We start from the raw sequence: 20,081 nt of genomic DNA on the forward strand, positions 1-20,081 counted from the left end.
GTGGGAGGTGCGAATCCAAAATCCATACTGTGATCAAATAGTGACATACAGCCCATATCACAAGGAAATGTATGGTGAACGAGAGGACTAAGAGTTGATTTTTGACAGGACAAACTAAATATGTAGTAAAGAAAGAGATTTAGTTCAATAAAATTTAAAAACAAGACAATGATATCAGAGAAAGACAGAATAAGCATTCTGAAGCAGAAATGAGCATTCCTGGGATCCTCGTGAGATTGCAGATTTTCCTAACTCCTCCTCTCTGAAGTTTTTGGAGGCAAAAGGACATCACAATATGATCAACAGGCATTTCCCATCCCTCCTCCTTTTCAAAAATTTAGAAAATGACTCTCCTAGGCTAGGCACAGTGGCTCACACCTTTGGGAGGTTGAGGCAGGAGGATTGCTTGAGGGCAGGATTTGAGACCATCCTGAGAAAGAGCAAGACCCCATCTTTACAAAAAAAAAAAAAGAAAAGAAAAATTAGCCAGACCTGGTGGTGCCTCCCTGAAGTCCCAGCTACTCCAGATGGTGAGGCAGTAGTATTCCTTGAACCCAGGAGTTTGAGGTTGCAGTGAGGTATGATGACACCACTGCACTCTACCCAGGTTAATAAAGGTAGACTCTGTGTCACAAAAAAATGAAATATTCCCCTCCTACTAAATGAAAATAGTTTATAAGAGTCTTCACAGTCATGCAATCTGTACAGGGGAAAAGTATGTAAATAAGTTGTAATGTAGCAAAGGGCCATTGGTCTCGTCTATCACATATATGTCCATATCATCAAGGTCTAAAAGAGGGTCTAACTACCAGGGCCTACCAGGACATATTATATATGCACAGACAATAAACGTATTAAGTGCACACGATTCTAATTTATTCTCCAAGAAGGGCTGATGGGTGTTTTACTTTGTAACATTTGGTTCATTGCTAGTTCTTAATACCAAATGCATTTGATAGTAATGAAATTTTATTATTTTTAAATCTCCTAAGTCCTTCATTTAAATAGTTGATCCACAGGGTAATAAGGATAATTAAAGCATGTATTAAAGCTTATGAGATTTATTTTTCACAACTAGTGGGCTGATCTTAAAATTCAAACAAGTGGCCAAAGAGCTAGAATCCATATAAGACAGTGGACATTTTAAGATACAATGATTCTTAAATTTGTTTTTAAATTATGGGATATATCATATGTAGATGTGTATAAACACAGAGGTGCAATTTAAATAATAATTAGAAGTCCAACTCCAACATATCCAACAGCCTATTACTAATACTCAAAGAAATACCTATATGCTTCCCTCCTCACCCCAGGTAATTACTGGTCTGACTTTTGCAATAATCAATTACCAGTTTTTTCAAATAGTTTTATTCTCTATGCATGCATTTGTTTTTCCTGTTTTGGGATGCATAGAAATGGAATTACACTGTGGCTACCCTTGCTTGCCTTGTTTTGTTCACTAACACCTGGGACCGACCGTGCCAAGGCAGGTAGCTGTGGATCATTCCTTTTGCCAGCTATACCGTGTTTTCATTTTTTAACATGAATATACTACAGTTAATTTCCTCACTGAGTTGTTGATTGAAATTTGAGTTGTTTCCACCTTGGGGTGATTAGAAATAATGTTTTTGAAAAATTTTGTTGTTGTGTCCTTACCTGCATGCATGTACAAGAGTCACCCTAAGACAGGGGCTCTGAAAGTGTGGTTCTGGTAGCATCAGTATAGCCTGAGAACCTGGCAGAGATGCGAATTCTCTATACTTTCATGCCAGACCTACTGATTCTGGGGTGGCACCCTGCAATGTGTGTCTAAACACACTCTGCATGGGATTCTGGTGCTCACTAAAGTCTGAGAATGATGGCTCCAGGGTGTGTATGTAAAAGCTTGATCAGCATGTATACAATCTTAGGCCTTATCGGATAACTCCCAGCTTTCCAAGGAGGTTTTACTCATTTATATTCTCACCAATATGAGAATTTACATAGTCCCACAAGGATAATATGTACTTTAAACTCCGAAACTCAAGACAACATCTTGAATTCTCTTTATAGGCAAAGTGTGATCTTTGTGAATGGTGGCCTATAATTTAAAAAATATTTAACTATTTACAAAAATATTATTTCTTTTCACTTAATTAGAGCTGAAGGGTATTAATAGGCAACTATACAAAATGATGGATGCTGTGCAATAATGTGAAAAGAGTGACACGTTGCTTTAGCACATGGTTTTCTCTTTTAAAATACTCAAGAAAATGACAAGAGTTACATGATGAAAGCTGTTCACCGTATCTCTCTCTCTCTCTCTCTCTTGCAATCAACTGGTAGTTTGCTTTGGAGTTTCCAGTTGTTGAAGGATAAATTGTCTCATCTCCTTTTCCCCACAGAACATAGAAAGCTCTAGTGGCTTATGCACTTGCAAGCACACAGGACAGTTCACGTTCAACTAGTTTCTTGGATGGCAATAAGTGTGATAAATGCCACTCTGTCTTTTAAAGAAACACAAGCTGCCAACTATCAATACTGCATAGAAATGTCTTTGTGGTGTCAATGGTGATGAGTGCATGCGTGCTTGCTAACTGCTCCCTGTGTGTGCACTGTCTTACAGACAATAGTAAGCTGTAGGAAGAATTTGGGTAACATGTTCTGACCAAAGGCATCTTGAACAAGCACGTATAGAATGGCTTCCATGCACCTTCCTTTCACTGGGCACTGAGGAAATCCTCATTAATGTGTCCAGAGATCATGTCCTATATAGGAGACCTCACAGACATATGCAACACTCTAGCAGAAGGCAAGATAGCAAGCCTTCCATGTCCTAGTGACCCCAAAGCGGGACCCATTAGTGTGGGATCTGGTCAATCTGGGCATCCTCTTGGGAAAGACCAATACCAAACGGGGTGTTCAGGGGGTCAAGAACAAGAAGACAGGAGCTTGTCCCTCTAGGAAGATTCACTTTTTCTGTACTCACTTGCTGTTGAAGTGGTGTTCCATTTTAAGGCTTTGTTTCTCTAACTAAACCAGAAGCCCTCTGAGGGCAGAATCATGCCTCCTAGGCTTTTCTCTTCCTCCAAATGACTAGCATAGGGCAGGGCATGACCTGGGAACTTGGTGGCACCATCCAAGGCCAGGAAGTCAGATGGAGGTTTTGGGTTGGGTCTGAGAGAACTCAGAAGCAATGAAATACACATCTCCTAATTTAAAGGTGATCAGAATCAGAGAATAAGGCTTATAAAACAGTGTTTTAATTTTTAATTATTTAATTCTAGAGATAATAATAAAAATGTTGTCAAGGAATGATTTATTTTGGTGACAGAAAGAAGAGTAAGGGTTACCTATATTTACCTTTAGGTAAATATACCTGAAAGGTGGGGTGAGGGAGCTTTCTGGGGTGCTGAGAAGGTTGTCTATCTTGATCTGATCGGTAGTTAGTTCCATGACACATACATATTAAAATCCCACAGAGCTGTATTTGTGCACTTGCATATTTATGCACATTGCTGAATACATGTTCTTCCTCAATAAAAATCATGACAAAAAGACTTCATCATTTTTACAGAAGGGCAACAACATAAAAGTTACAGTAACTGAACGGGGCTGAGAACTCAGTAAGAAAGTTCTGCAGAAGAAAGCTCTCGAGTGCTTAATGTTTTAAAATCTCTGAATACCTATGATTTCATCTGATTACCACAACTTTCATGTGACTCGGGCACCACAAAAGTAATGAATAGTTAGTGTTTATTTAGAAAGTACTATAAGCTAAGTGCTTAGTACATGCAGCCTTATTATAATACATTCTCCTAGCAGCTTGATGAAGCCCATGCTGTTATTCTTCCCAATCTACAGATAAGGAGACTGAGGTTAGGAGAGGTTTAAGTAACTCGTCCACAGGAAGTGGGGACATGGTAAGATTCAGAACTCGCACGCAGGACTATCCAATGTCAAGTTGCTGCTCTTAACTTCTGTCTATACTGTAGTGAAGGAAACATGGTGCTTATTTTAGGGATGTGACAGTGAGAGCCAGATATATGGACTGACACGTTCAAGGTCATTCAGAGCTAGGAAGGGAGAACGATGAGAAACTAACGAGCTTAAAGCTGTAAATATGCACTGGATATAAGCCATTTATATAAAACCATTTATATAAGCCACTTTCCTATGATATTAAATATTACATTTATATCATATTACTTAATACACATCAATACACAATCCATTGAGGTAGCTTTTTGATTTATTCATTTCAAAGTTGAGGGAACTGAAAATAGAAAATTAAAGCAAATTCTTCCCCAAATCACAGAACAGGTAGGTGGTGGGGGTCAGGGATTCAGAGCCAAATTTCAGCTCTTTTCAGTAAGTACAGCTCTGTCTGAGACGCGTGGCTGAGAGCAGAACCCAGATGCCTGTGACAAGAAGCCAGAAGTCCTTTCTTTGAGGTCACTTTGCCTCTGCAGCATGAGAGATGGTTCTGGATTTTCCTTTCTAGGAGGTATTTATAAAATAATGGACATCTATTTGTGAGATTCCTTCCTCCTGGAAGCTGGGTTGATGGGCAAGAAGGTACTAAGCCTTGATTTTGAGTAAGGTAGTGATGGGGAATGGGTGTAGAAGCCTCAATTCATAGGTACTCTTGAATCCTGGATAGGCCATCGACACTTGAGCCCTTTTTACATCCCTTCACTTGCAGAACTCAAAAAACACCCCATCACTGGGAAGTAGAAGAAATCACGTGTAGTGACATGTGACACAAAGACAAAATAAAAAGGACTACTACATGTCTCCTGGGGACAAAGCCCCACCTGCCACTGCTGCACAAAGAACTAGCCTGGTGAGTGCCAGATGACCATATCCAGCCCTCCAGTATGTGAGGGTGTTTAACTGACACAATGATTTATAAAAAGTTGATCCCTAAGGCAAAATCTTGCCAGGTTCAGATACATATCTAGATGTCCCGCCTCTGGAGAAAGGCAGAGGAGCTGGCAGCACTGGGTCCCACGTTCTTCACATGGAAGCCTAGACCCCTAACCCTGGGCCAGGGCACCCGTGTATTTTACCTGGAAGGCCTCAACATTTGCAATCCCACCTGAGCCTAAAAGGAAGGTTCCAGCTTGTTCGAACCTTCAATAAAAAATCCAGCTGAGAAAAGACTGAAGGAATGCTTTTTGGCACCATCTCCACTGTTTCCCCAGCCACAGCTGCCTCACTATTTACTTGGACCAGAAAAATAGACTCTCAGAGAAAGCAAACCAAAGGCATTCATAAGCAATGAGGGAAGCTCAGTGAAAAAGTGAGAAAAAATGATACGAAAAGAGACACTCAGGTGGCAGAATGGGAAGTGCCCCTAAGAAACTGCACGCAGCCTAGGCCAGGGTTTCTTGGCCTGGCACCAGTGACATTTGGGGCCAGATGACTCTTGGCTGTGAGGAACTGTTCTGTCTTTTGTAGGATATTTAACAGCATCTCTGGCCTTGATCTACTAGATGTCACAGCCCCATTCCCCCTGTTGTGATGGCCAATACTGTCTCTGGACATTACCAAATGTCCTCAGGGGCCCAAATCACTGCAGTTGAGAACATCTGTCCATAACTCTACCTAGAGAGCGGCTATGAGCCAGACCATGTACATGTGAACAACACAGTCACATTTTCCCTCTTGTCATGATGCTCAGTTTTTACCCTATCCCAGTTTCTTTTGTAAACCAAACAATCCAACAATGTCTACAGATTATTGAAACTTTCTATATATATCAGGTTGAATTTTGGACACAATAGCCATTTTCTTCAATTTATAAATGGAAATTTGCCTGTAGTTATGTTTCTACCAGGCCCTTACGACTACAGATGGGGAGACAAAGGAGTTATTTCCTTGAGTAAATAACCTTCTATTTTTTTTTTTTTTTGTGAAGTGATTTTTTCTCCTTTGGGAGGAAATATCAGGCGTGAAACAGCTTCTGATGGTGAACAGTTGCATGAATAGATGCTGTTCAGCATTTAGGGAAGACTCAGGAGATACTAGTTCTTTCTTTTTATTTACAGGACTAAACATGGTAGATGAAGAGACTCACAAGGATTCAGGAAGATATAAGAAGACATTTTTGCCAGCAAACAGAAGTGTTTATGAATGGAGTGAGCTGCTTCAAAAAACCGCCATTCACTGTGGCTTCCATCTTGGCTGTACTCTCTGCCTTGTATCCCTCATTCTTGGGGAAGCCAGGTCATGAGCAACCCCATGCAAAGGGCTAAGGAGTGAGGAACTGAAGTCTCCAGCCAACAGCCACATGAGGGAGCCTGGAAACTGATCCTCCAGTGCTGGTCAAGCCCTTAAGTGACTATAGCCCCATCTGTGCTTGACTGAAACCTTTACAAGACCCCTGAACCAGAATGATCAAGCTAAGCTATTTGCAGGAGCTGTGAGAGGAGAAATATTTGTTATTTGAAAAAAATAAAAATAAAAGATGTCCAGATAAATGAAATGTGGTACCCTGGATGGGATCCTGGGACAGAGAAGTGACATTATTGGGTATACTGCTGAAATCTAAATAAAGTTTGTAGTTTTGTTGATAGTAATGCTGTACCACTGCTGGTTTCTTACTTAAGGAATATCAGATGTCAACATTAGGGCAAACTAGGTGAGGGATACAAGGGAACTCTATACTATCTTTGTAGCTTTTCTGTAAATCTAAAAATTATTCCAAAATAATTTTTTTTTTTATGAAAGCTTTCTCCCAGGCACCAGATATATTCAAGCAAAGGTTAGAAATTCATTTGTTGGGTGGTGCCTCTGGCTCAAGGAGTAGAGCACCAGCCCCATATACCAGAGGTAGTGGGTTCAAACCCAGCCCCAGCCAAAAACTGCAAAAAAAAAAAAAAAAAGAAAGAAAGAAAGAAAAGAAAAGAAATTCATTTGGCAAGCCTGTGAGAGAATGGAGGCCTGTGATGCTCACTGAAGTGCTTTACAGAATTGGGTGCTCAACTTTATGACAAGAAGGGAGGTGACTCACAAGCCAGGCTGAAACCAGTAAACTAATCTCTTATTTGTATCTCCTTGATCTGAAAGAAAACATGTGTCTACACCAACATAAAACACCCATTATGCTGCCTTTCGGGTGAGCATGTTTGTTGGAAAGGCTAAGAGGCTTGACTAGATTGGTTTTTATGGCCCTGATGATGTTTTCATAGGTGCCTGATTAGACTGTCTTAAGATTCTTCCTAAATTTCTGGTTCTCTAAACTTTCTTCTGATTAAGTTATCCGCACTTGGTATTTTTCATTTGCACCCAAGCACACTGATTAGTATAGAAATATGCTTATTTTTTTAAGCTCCCATGGCTATCTATCCTGATAACGTTTTTAAAATAAAGCATAATACACACACATACACACACGCGCTCGTGCGTGCACATACATATATATGAACGTGAATTAGGTGAGTTATACAATCTACAGATGACCTGTAAAATATTTACTAATACTATATTTTATCCTTTACTAAAACTAAAATTCATTATTTCATTTTATATACTTCCCCTTTTGAGGTCTTTACAGCCATAGACCTGCCAAAAATAAGTCAATAAAAACCAGATATTTTACTTCTAGTTTGGATTGGGGGGATTATTGAATAGGTAGTAATAACATGCATGGTCTTTCACACTTGGGAGCCATTCACTGTGTCCTGTACTCCATGTCTGGTGTTTTCCAGTGATTAATCTCATTAATATAAGTTAAATTAGCTCACTAAGTTCACCTCAGAAAACAGATTGAGACTGATGGGAGCTGGGTATGGAAAACCCTAGTCAAAATCATGTTCAAGGGCAACTCAGGGTGGATGTAAGATCTGGTTACTTCCATCGCTATCCCCAATGAAATGAATTCAAAATTGGCCTTTCTACTTTGAATTGCCTGCTCCATATTCAATGTCCATCTCCAAAACTGGAAGAGAGAGTAGTTTTGACGGAAAGAGGGAAGTAGCTACCCTAAGGAAGGGAAACTGGTGGGACCAATGAAATTCTCTGGTCTAAGAGTCAATCTGGGCTGAACCTCAGGAATTAAGGAGGGAAATCAAAGCAAGAATCTCTTCTCCATTCTTAAGCAAGTATTCTCTGGCCATGGATGTTGTACCATAGAACATGATGAATCTTCTTAGCTTTGAAATATTACTTACAATATCATAGTTATCTGTTTAAATAGAAAGTATAATCATTCTCCACACATTGATCTATCTATCCGTCCACCACTTATCAATCTATTCATCCAATATGGATTAAGCATACAATGTAGGTGACACTCTAAGCTAGGTACTCTAAACTCAGATGAATGAACACTATCTCTGCCTTTGAAGAATCCATAGTTTAGTGTTATAGATAGATACAGAGAAACCTAATTAAAGCACAATGGAGAAAGGCTTCAGTGAAGACATTTACTAGGTGCTAGGACAGGAGAGAGGAAGCTGTTCCCAGCTCTGCTTGTAATGGGCACTGTTTGGGGGTCTTTGACCTTTGGTAGGAATTTTCCCCAATAAATCACATGGTAATTGCTTAGTTTAGTAAATACTTTCTTCCTGATTATCCTAACCGTCTAAATTTTTTATTCCTAGTAATCCAATCCTTTATCAAGTGAACGTTCCATTGGTGAAAATAGATGAGAAAATCGCAAATTCAGGATTGGACTGATAGTTTCTTAAATGGGAACTAGAGTTCAAGCGGGGCAAATAGAATTGTGCAAGAAAACAACATACGTGGAAAAAGTGGAAAACAATTTATTCTAGGCCAAACTGTGTGTGTGTGTGTGTGTTCATAAAGAAATGTTTTATACTGTAATTTGTTGGCTATTTAACCAAATCCATAGGTAATCAGGTTTATATTTATCACCTTATACTTAACAGTTTTTCCGTTAACCTTAATTGAGATAGAACTCAGGCAGAAACAGAGTGATTAGGTCATTTTTCCTGATAATAAATCCATCAACACTGTTTCATTATCCTGCTAGTACCTTGTGGGTTAGGAGTTCTAAAATCTGTTTCCAAAGTGTCTAAATTTTCCTGGGGAAGGAAATGTTTTACGATATTCTTAAGCAATAGAAATGCTTCTCCTTAGAGCTGAGGCTTCCCAAAGCACTTGTGAAATGTACTGATCCCCACAGTTTACATGTTGAAGTGGTGGTGAAATTATCAGTGGTGGTGAAGCTGTGGTCAGAAAATGAGAACATTCTGTGAGTCTATTACTGCTGTAAGGAGAGTCAAACTCTTGGAGGTCACTATGCCTCCAGTTAAACACTAAGAAATCTTTTTGGTTTTATGTAAATTATTCTGGCAGAATAATTAGTTCTAAAATCTTTCTATATCATCTTCAAGAGAGGAAAAAACTCCCTCGTGGATCCTTGAAACCCAAAGCAAGTGTTTTTCTATTATAGCAAATCATTAAGATATTTGATTTGTGAAGCATGTCTCTTTATTCTGTCAAAACGTGAGAGAGGGAAGCTGATCTCATGGTTTAGATGCCATGGGTTTAAAAGCTCAACTATATTTTTTTCCTTAACTAGGCGTTCTTTGTAATCACTGCTTGCTATAACAACTGGGCATGATCAAATTATGCCTTAGAAGGATCTTTTACTTGCTGTCATTTTTTCCACAGACAAGTTCTATGATTTTAAAGAATGAATTAAAAAAAAAAAAAACTAGGAGCATATATTTCAAAAGGGAAGTCCTGCTGCTGTCTTTTTGTAAGATCGGAGCTAGTCTCTCCCTCCAGGCTCCTGAATTGCATCTCTCATCATACAATACTTTTAATTTAGTCTAGGTAGGTACTGTATTTGCAGAGACAGAAGTTTGCAAATATCAGGGTAGGAAAAATTCCTTTTGGCAAGTCATTTCTTTAGGCTACATTTTATTCCTGGAGTATAAAGGAAAGAAAGTAGGTAGGAGAACAAAAAGACAAAAAATCACTTATCCCAAATAAATACCTTGAATTGTTAACTCAAGAAAATTAAACCTCCAATTATGGAAGTTTTATCATTACTTGTTTTAAAGCTAAAGCTTGTAGTTCAAGTTAAAAAGTCAGGGTTAGACAATGGTGTCAACATATGGTGTGATTTTTAAGGTAGGAAAGGAGCTAATTCTATCTACTTTCCTTTGATAGATATTGTTTTGTAATGAACAAGTAAGAAGGGAATCAAATATCCTTAAATTACACACTTTAAGTCTTTGGAACTCCTAAAAATTTCTGCCAGTTGCTGCCATGGAAACAGCTCTTTCTGATTCAGTAACTGAATAGATGATGAAATTAGATGAAAACTATTAGACTCCTCATCCTTTCTTTTTCCATTCATTACTTTTTATTGTTTTTTTGAGTCATTTGGAAGAATTCGATATGATATGGAAACATTAAATAAATGTGCTGTGATTTCACATTTAATGCATCCCATTCAATTTCTCAAACATTTATTAAACAGTAGATATATGTAAGGCACTGTGTGAAATACCAAAGGAAGTAAATACAGAAATAGTTTCTTCCTTATTACTTGTCTTCAATGGCAGAAGATGCCATTGCTATTATAAACCAGTGGTTTCTAATCCAAATCCATGTCTGTTCTTCTACTCTCCACTCACCCACCCCAATTCTTTCTTGCCCTGTTTTTCCTAAGTGCTTACTCTCCATGCTGTCAGCAGTAGTTCAAGACAATCCTGGTGATTTTTTTTTTCTTCTTGCCAGTATTGATTTAGGGCACTGGCAAGTGTTACAATTCTAGGGCATGAAAAAGAAAGGAAGTCTACCAGACACAGCAGTGAAAGGACCTTTCTGTTCTTAAAAAGACACTTGCTAAAGAGTCACTGCTCTTCTCTGTCTTTTGATGCTGTAGTAGAAGCAGTGATGCTGGGGCAGGTATAGCCACTTCGTGACAATGAGGGAAGCCAGCCAAAGAGCAAGGTGATCCGCTGATGATGGCAGAGAGAAAATATATAAAGCTGTTGAATTAATGAGCCCTGGAAATGGCCCACCTTTGAGCTCCTTATAAAGTAAGATAATACATTTCTTTATTATTTAAGCCACTGTGGGTTGAATTCCCATAATTTGAGCCAAAGCATCTTAACAGTGGATAATGAAAAATTCAGTTGTGGAGCATATACTTCTACTTTTATTTCCACCAGACATGTCATGTAATGCCAGGTATCCTTAAGAAAAGACACGTATGGGAGTTTTGAATTTGTGCACGTTGGGTTGTATCTAAGATGGGGTGGGGGGTGAGGGTGGCAAGAGGAGGAGGAGGAGGGAGAGCAGATTGCCAAGAACAGTAAATCTGTAAATAAGTAAAGTCTTTACAGATAAATATTGCTAACTTCTCAGACATCAAACCAGATAGTAATAATCAAACTAATAATCAATCCATATTAGAGATTGACTTATTAAAGTCACCCATTTAATGCATAATTTATATACCTATAGACTGCATGTTGGCATGAGTTGTTTGGACAACTCATAACATATTAACCTTTCCTTCTTGTTTAGTGCCACCAAGGGAACTTATTTATTCCACTTTGAAAAAATATTTGGCCACACGTACAGCCTTTAGGTGTACTAATGTTTTCTTTTATATTATATTTTTACTGTACCTTTTCTATGGATAGGTTTAGATATACAGATCTTACCATTGTGTTACAGTTGCCTACAGTATTTGGTACAGTCACATACTGTACAGGTGTGCAGCTAAGGAACAACAAGCTATAATATACAGCATAGGTGTGTAGTAGGCTATACCATCTAGGTTGGTGTAAGTGCAATTTTGCACAATGGTGAAATCTCCTAACAATGCGTTTCTCAGAATATCTCCCCATCATTAAGTAATGCATGACTATGACAAAAGCACTGAAACATCTGAGAATTACAAAGGTCTAATTGAAAAGCACCCAATTATTATAAAATAAATTAAAAATGAAGAATTTGAAATGAATAGGATTATACCATTAATCACCACATGGATAATTACAAATTACTACATCAAATTAATACTAATCTCCTAAATTAGTATTTTGGCAAGCTTTTTCTGTAAAGGTCCAGATAATAAATATTTTTGGCTTACTACAGGCTGTAGTTTGCCCACTCCTATCTTAAGTGAAGACCCTTTAAACTATGCTTCCACAGCTTCCCATTTGTAAGCCTTTTGTAAGAAAAGCCTGATTGGCTAAAAATGCCCTCAGTTTTTAACATCAATTAATACTTACTTCATTTGATTTTGCTCATGGGTAAATCAAGAAAAAATAATTGAAAGCTCCTCTTCATATTTTAAGGATGGGACATTCTTTATACTTATCAAATTTACTTTGGGTCATGATCCCAACAGAGATGATGGTGCTGTCTTGAAATCTTTGAAAGGTGCCAAAATACTTCAGAAACTGCAATGATAAAAGTTTTGTTCAAGATGCCAAAGCCTTGTGCAATAGTGGTTGCTGCTCCAACAAAGACATATAAATAAATATGTGTAAATGTGACCAGTAGAGACAAGACTTTGGATAGAAAACCATATTGTCTAAGAACATAAAGGAAGCCATTTGTAAATACCAAGCCACAGAGCACATAGCTTAAAGAATCAAATGCCTCCTTGGTACCAGCACAGAATGATACAGTGGCAGTAGACACTTGAGAACTTTACATGGTAAAAACCTTAGAGTGCTAAAGAAAGAGCACCCAGGAAGGTAATTACAAAAGAATCTGCAGGAAAATGTCTCTGTCATTCTTGGCTTTTACCAGAGCAGGTGGATGAGGAAGCTTCTATCTCTAAGGGTCACCAAAAGTAACTTAGATCATATCTACTGCTCTATCTTTTCATATAATTGATGTACTTGTGGTTTCCCTAGCTACTGACTAGGAACTCGAACCACTTTTAGGACATGAACCACTTTTGACATGGTCTTGTATCCCATATTTTAGCTAGAATGTAAAGCTCCACACATGCATCTCCTCCAGGCTCTATACCCAGCTTGGTATTGAGAGAGAGAGAGAGAGAGAGAGAGGTGAGGCAGTATAGGAAGCTCTCTGCTGTTGTTTCCACAGTTAGCTCTCCATAGGGAAGGCACTAGATGCTCGGGGTATGGTTCTAGCCTTAGATTCATTTTCACCCTATAGAAACAGAATGCTCCATCTTCCTTTCCAAGGCCCTTAGAGCCACAACAAAGACCAACTAAAAGTTCCCCCGATAATGTTAGATTTGTTGTTTTCTTCTTAATTGCCTGTTCTTCATTCCATCTCTCTTCTAAAACTGTGTAATTGACCTGTGGCTCATGTCCTATTAATGAATCAAAAACATTTAGAGGATAATAACGATAATATTTAAGGAAAGGAAGTAGAGTCAAACAGAAGAGGACAGGAGAGAATATAATAGGGACTAGCAAAGTGTATTTTTTTTTTCAAAGTGTATCTTTGATAAAGATAAGCTGTTTGGTTCATGTGTTTACTGGGTTGAGATGTAAAATGCATTTCTCACTACAGATTGTGGACAAAATGTTCACAACCTGCTGTTCTAACACAAATAAATTTAAGACTGTGGTACAGCCTTAGAACAGGCTGCAAACAAAATAGATTTCTTCCTTTATGTGCAATACTATTGCAAATGGCTTCAATAGTGAGATCAGTAGGAGACAAAGGAACTTGGGGATTTTATTCTTTTTGTTTTTTTTTTCTACAAAGGGTAGTTTCTGTGGTTTAAGATTACTCTGGTGATTTTAGATGTGGTGGGCAGAATGAGGGAGAAGCTCGAAATGAAGGAAGGAAGGTAGAGGTCTATGGCTGTAATTAAAATGAGACACAATTATGGAGTGACCTAGGGTTGAGGGCAAATGCAGGACAAAGTGACATGATGATGATGGTAACGACGACGATAGCGATGGGTAACTCGTATGGAGAGTATAGTACATATAAGACATCAGGGATGTTTTAAGCTCATTATGGCTTTTCCTTCATTTAAAGCTCACATTAACCCTAAGAGGCCATCAATCAAAGTTGGAAATTGAGCATGGAGTGAAGCAGTAGGGAAGTGTGGCTGCTTCAAAATCATTCCTGGAGATACTGGGGAAAATGAGAGAACATTGATTGATGCCCTTTAGAAAGCTAGGGAAGAGTGAAAGAAGGAGCTTAATTTTAAATAGGAGCATGCACACATGCTCTCATTCACTTCTCAAACATTTGCTGAGGGCCACTGGTATACCTGGTGTTCCAGATTGAAAGACAAATAAGACATAGCCCTACATGACAGGAAATCACCATCCTCTGTAAGAGGATCACAGAAACGATGACTGTGAACACACAGAAGCTACAGTTAGCTCTCCAGCTCACACAAGACCTCTGTGGAGGGCCTCTTAGCCTAGCGGTCTCATTATTCCTTAATCATCCTTACTTGGTAGTGTTTGTTTCCTATGGGCATTTCTACCTGTGGTTTATGGATTCTATTCCAGGTTTCAACTTCATTTTTACTTACACAAAAGGCTTTGAAGGACAGTTCTAGCCCATCAGTTCTTCCACTAGCCATTGTCAACAAGGATAACATAAAAATAGGACAGTTACATTTTCTGTCTAAAGTTGTTATATAAACAAGCTCGATTTTCTTGCCTACTAGGTTACCCATATTATCTAAATCAACATTTAAATCACAAACTGAAGACAGCTGCAGTGTTGGCCTACCAAGAATATAATTTTCTTTATTTCATTAGGTTGTTTATTTGGGTTTTACATTGCCTAAGGCTAATGGTTAGAGATCACTTTATAAGGAAGACATACAACTGAGCAATTTTGAGGCATTGGGGTGCTCTTTTATGAGAATATTGCCTACATCTTCTTAAACAAACCATCAGCTATTTCTCTTTCTATGATGCCATTTTCCAAATACATAAATAAGCTTTTCTGAATTGTGATATCAGAAATTAACAGAAGCAAGAGGGGGGAAAAAAGCAAGAGAGAAAACATGAACATTCATTTCTCTTTTATGGAATCATTCAACTTTAAATCTTTGCTTACAATATAATGAGGTTAAGCTATATTGCCTATACTAACCTGCTATACTGATTGTGGCAGAAGGAAGTTTCTTTCATTTTAACTTAGACTAGGTGTCAGCGAATTTTTCCTGTAAAGGGCCAGATAGTGCATTTTGAGATGCTGTCACAACTATTCAGCTCTTACAGCTGAGTTCCCTTAAGACTTTGTTTACAAAAAAAAAAAAAACCTGATGTTAAGCTGGGTTTGGCCCATGGGCCAGTTGCTCACCCCTGCCTTTGCCCATTTGTTTAATACAAAATAATGTTAATTGAACCTAACATGCTACCTGATATATAAAAAATATTCTTTCAACGTGTTTTAAATAAGTGAAACGTTCCTCCAGACCATTAGGTTTTGCTTCATTTCTTGGCCATTCTCTGCTCTTGTTTCCTGATTCTGTTACTAAGGATTGGCCGTTTATAGACTAGATAGTCTGATCCAAGAGCCTATGCTAAGAGTAGTCAGAAATAGTGCATGGTTAATCCTTGGAGTAATCTAAGGCTCACAGGGAAAGCTACTGATTCCTGATTTCAACCACTGAAGATTTCTCTAGGCTCTCTATAGCATCTTCAAATGTCTCTTTATGAAATATCTTAAATTTAGAATGGGTAAAAAATTAAGCTCATCAGCCATCTTATAAGGTGTATGTAAATCTTATTTTTGGTGTTTGCATCTCCTGGCTAAATGAATATAGAGGAGCGAGGAGCCACAAGATGCCAGAATCCTGAGTCCCTGAGTAACTGCTTGGAGCAAAGTCTGTCCTCCCCTCCGTCATGGCCAACCTGCACTGGATGGTGCTTGAGTAAGAAAGATGCCTTCATAAGGTTGCACTGAGTGGTTATCCTACCCAACTAATACAAGTATATATCTGTAAGATACATTCTTAGTAGTATTGTTGGGCCATTTAAAACTCATATAGATTTTGCCAAACTACTTTGCATACCATAGCAGCAATTTATACTCCTACCACCAGTAAAAGAGAGGCCTGTTTCCCCACAAAGTGCATCATTCAACTTTTGGGACCATGCCGATCTGAGAGAAAAAAATCATCTCCTTGGTGTTTAACTTGCTTTTCTTTAATGAATGTGAAGGTAAGCATCTTTTCAAATATTCAGCCACTGTGTTTCTTTTTGTGTAAGCTGCCTATAATTTGTCTGTATTGTATATTGCTTTTCTTTTTATTAAATACATTAGTTTATAACAAAGCTTTATACAGTAGAGAAGTTAGGCTTTACTTTGGCAAATGTGCTATAAATTTTTATTTGTCACACAGATGATTCTAATTTTTATTTTCCTTTTTTTTTATTGTTGGGGATTCGTTGAGGGTACAATAAGCCAGGTTGCACTGATTGCATTTGTTAGGTAAAGTCCCTCTTGCAATCATGTCTTGCCCCCAGAAGGTGTGGCACGCACCAAGGCCCCAAGTTGTTCCTCTCTTTCTTTATATTTTCTGAATAGCATTTCCCCAATATAAAAATATTAAGCACCCAAATACATTTTATTCTGGCATATTTATAGTTTCATTTTCATCTTTAAATCTTTCTTCCATATCAATTTATTTTGATGTAAAAAGTAAGGTCAAAATCCAGTTTTTTGTTACCAATCCTTGTCTCATTGTCTTAAATATAATACTAATCAATCTTTTTCCTCCTGACAAGAAATACCATATTTATGATGTAATAAATTCTCATACATGTTTTGGCTCATTGTTGAACTCTGTTATCTCCCCTCAACCTATCTATTGTGAGGTAGTACAATACTATTTTAATTGCCTCAGTTTTATGTCATATTTTAATAAATAAAAGGGGATAATCTACATTAGGTTTCTTTATCAGATTTCCTGACTATCTTCACATAATTATTCACCTAGATAATATTTAGATTAATTTAGTGAAATTACCAAAAAAAAATCCTGTTAGTACTATCTTTAGAATCATCTTCAACTTATAAATAACTAATGATGTAATTAACATCTTTATATTATTGATTCTTAAGTCTTTTAAACGTATTCCTAACTTTCTTTCTTGTTCAATTTAGATTCCATGGTCTGGAATTATAATAATTCCCTTGGATACTGCATTAGATACCACAACCTTAGTAATTTAAACAACTCAAATGTATCATATTACAGTTCTAGAGGCCAGGAGTCTCAATGGGTTAAAATCAAAGTGTCAGCAGGGCTCTGTTCCTTTCTGGAGGCTCTGGAGGAGAATCTGTTCCTGTGACTTTTTTTAGCTTGAAGAGGCCTCCTGCGTTCCTTTCGCTTATGCCTCTTTCCTCCATCTTCCGAGCCAGTAACATTGCATCTTCTGACCATTCTTCCATAGATACACCTCCCCCTGATTATAGCTGGGAAAGCTTCTGCACTTTTAAGTACCCATGTGATTAGATTGGACCCATCCAGACAATCCACGATCATCTCCTTAATCTCAGGGACTTTAATTGAACAGTTCCCTTTGGCATGGGAAGTAACATATTCACAGATTCCAGAGACGAGGATGCGGTCATCTTTTGGGGTCCATTATTCTGTCTACCACAGACATACTCTCAACTTGCCATGTCCCTCTTTACCTTCATTGAATTCAACTAGAAAATCTGAATTCTAAAGAGAAGAGACGTGGATTAACCTTGGAATTGAAAGTACAAAAAGGTGTGCTTTGCTTTAACCAGGATGTTTACTTAGCATTTTAAATTCCCAGTTACTAATCCCAAAGGGACATTTTGGGCTCCCCTGCAATCCTGGGACACCACTGGCCCATTTGCTCCCTTCTCTTTCCCATTCCTACCCTCTTTCCTCAAACCCCCAGGACCTCTCTCATATCATCACTCCTGGTGGATAAAATTCCTTCTTATTTTGCTGAAAGTGGAGAATCAATCTGGAGTAAGATTCCACATGTTCTCCCACGTCTTCTAACTCGCTTGCATCTGTGTCCAAAAAACTGACATTCACCAATCATTCTAGCTTGCAAGAAGGTCAAACTCTCCCCTATACCCTGGATTCCACTCCTATTGTCCACTCTAAGAAATCAATCCAGTTATTTCTCAATCTCCCTGCCAATCCTCAGTTCTTTCTCCCTACCGTGAAACCCAGCATCTAATGACTTTAGTATAATATCATTTATCTGAGCACAGAAAGCAGCAGTCTCACCAAAGAGCAGGTTTTCCAAATAGGGACATCTGAATAAATCTCTCTGATCTCCCTAAAGTGGCAGAGAACAGAAATGTGAGCTTGAATATGTTTCCATTTTCGTTATACTCACTATCGAAGTAGGCTTACTATCATTTCTTCAGGATTTAGGTTCTGGCTGCTGCATTTATTTTCCTGCAAAAATTATTCATGTAGTGAATCTGACCTTGTTTAGAACTTCCACTTGAAGGTTTGCATGGGACCAAGTGGCCACACTTAGACTGTCATAGCACTCGCCACTGGCCATGCATTTCAAAGACCTCAGTAAATTGTTAATGTTTATAATCTTATGCTCAATGAAATGGTTTTAAAACTCTTGAGCAATGTCTATTTTTTCCACTCAACCACACAATTCCTTTTCTCCTCCACAAGTAAGAAAATTGTCTGTAAAGCATTAGTTCCCATTTTGATAGAAAATATCAAAACAACAGCTGGGGCTCAGCAATATCTTCAAACATTTTGATAACATGAATCGTTCCCTGAATATTCTGGGAACCACGCAGTCTCAGAAATAAGCAACAGAGACAGAGCCTCTAGCAGACCAATTTTAAAAAATTGCCTGTTTGCTGAGGGTTATTTATTTAGTGAACTCTTTAAAAAGCAAGGACAAAGAAGAATATCAAATTAACTGTATTTAAAAACAAAGCCACAAAGAATATCTGTTCCCTGGTATCTGATGAGAATTCAATCCAGGTTTCAAAAACTTTTCATAGTCATCATTCCCTTTGCTACAAATGCTGCTGTTTGCCAACAACATGTCTACTTTTTTTAAGGAATGAAAATAATGTTTGTGCTCATTAAAGGGAGAAGGGATGCTTGGGCCCCATGTGGGCTACCATGAGAGTTAAGTTGTGGGGGTGGGGAGGCTTCATCTCCTCCCTACAGCCAAATCAAGACCCAGTGAGGCAGAAGGTCCTATCTTAAGGAGAAGAGCCATATGGCCTAATGGTCACGAGTACTCATTTTTCACAGTTGCCCAAGTGATTCTCTGCTTACCTGAGTTGAGAGTCTCTATATGTAAGATTAATGTGAAAAAATAGAACAGGGGTGGGGATTTCCTCTTGCGAGGAACTGGCTGTGGTTGTGGGAGTAAACAGAGCATGTCAAGAAAGTCAAAGGAACAAGGCACATGTCCTGAGACTCGCATGTCTCACCCTCCCCTTGGCCTTGCCTACCTCTCCCTTCTGAACGTAGCTATGATCTCCCATGGGAGATTCAGATTCCAGGTTAAAGACAAAATGTGGTCCTCAGACTTACCATCCAAAGAAAAACATGGTCAGTGTTTTTGTGCTACTCTTTCTAGTTAAAGGACTGAGCCTCCTCTTACAGAGGAGAATTACCTGAGCTCGTGTGTGTGGGGAGTGATGAGAAGCATTATCAAATCCTGGATTTCAGACTCTAAGCCAGTGCTCTTTCCGTTAGTCACAGCTGAGCCAAAAAGTCAGCACCACTGGCACTGGGTGACAGGAGATGAGTATGTGTCTGTGTGTATGACAAGGTTACTCTGCCTAGGCACTTGGACACTTGATATTTCTTGGTGGGGGATGAGGGGGCCATCCTGTGCACTGTAGAGTGTGTAGCAGCACCCCTGGCCTCTATCCACTAAATGCCAGGAGCATTCTTCCTCCAAGCTATGACAAAAGCATAGCCACGCATTGCCACATGGTCCCTGGGGATGGGAAGCAAAATCGTTCCTGGCTGAGAACCAACATGTGTGTGTTTATGTGTATAAGCACATGCTTGTCTATGTGTATATATACAGATGATGCCAAAAAAGTGTACACATTTTAAGAAAGGAAAAGACTTTACTAAAGTTGTAATACTCCAGTAACAATAGACTTCTGCAATTACAAGAAGTACTCAACATGACTTGTATTCA

General features: G+C 38.5%; 1 protein-coding gene across 6 annotated transcripts in view; it reads right to left on the reverse strand.

Annotated features, from left to right (window-relative positions):
* The window catches only part of ARHGAP6 (Rho GTPase activating protein 6), a 496,950-nt gene that overhangs the window by 61,240 nt on the left and 415,629 nt on the right, over positions 1-20,081 (reverse strand). The window lies entirely within an intron of this gene.

The sequence above is a fragment of the Nycticebus coucang genome, chromosome X (assembly GCF_027406575.1).
Source record: "Nycticebus coucang isolate mNycCou1 chromosome X, mNycCou1.pri, whole genome shotgun sequence".
NCBI classification, from domain to species: domain Eukaryota; kingdom Metazoa; phylum Chordata; class Mammalia; order Primates; family Lorisidae; genus Nycticebus; species Nycticebus coucang.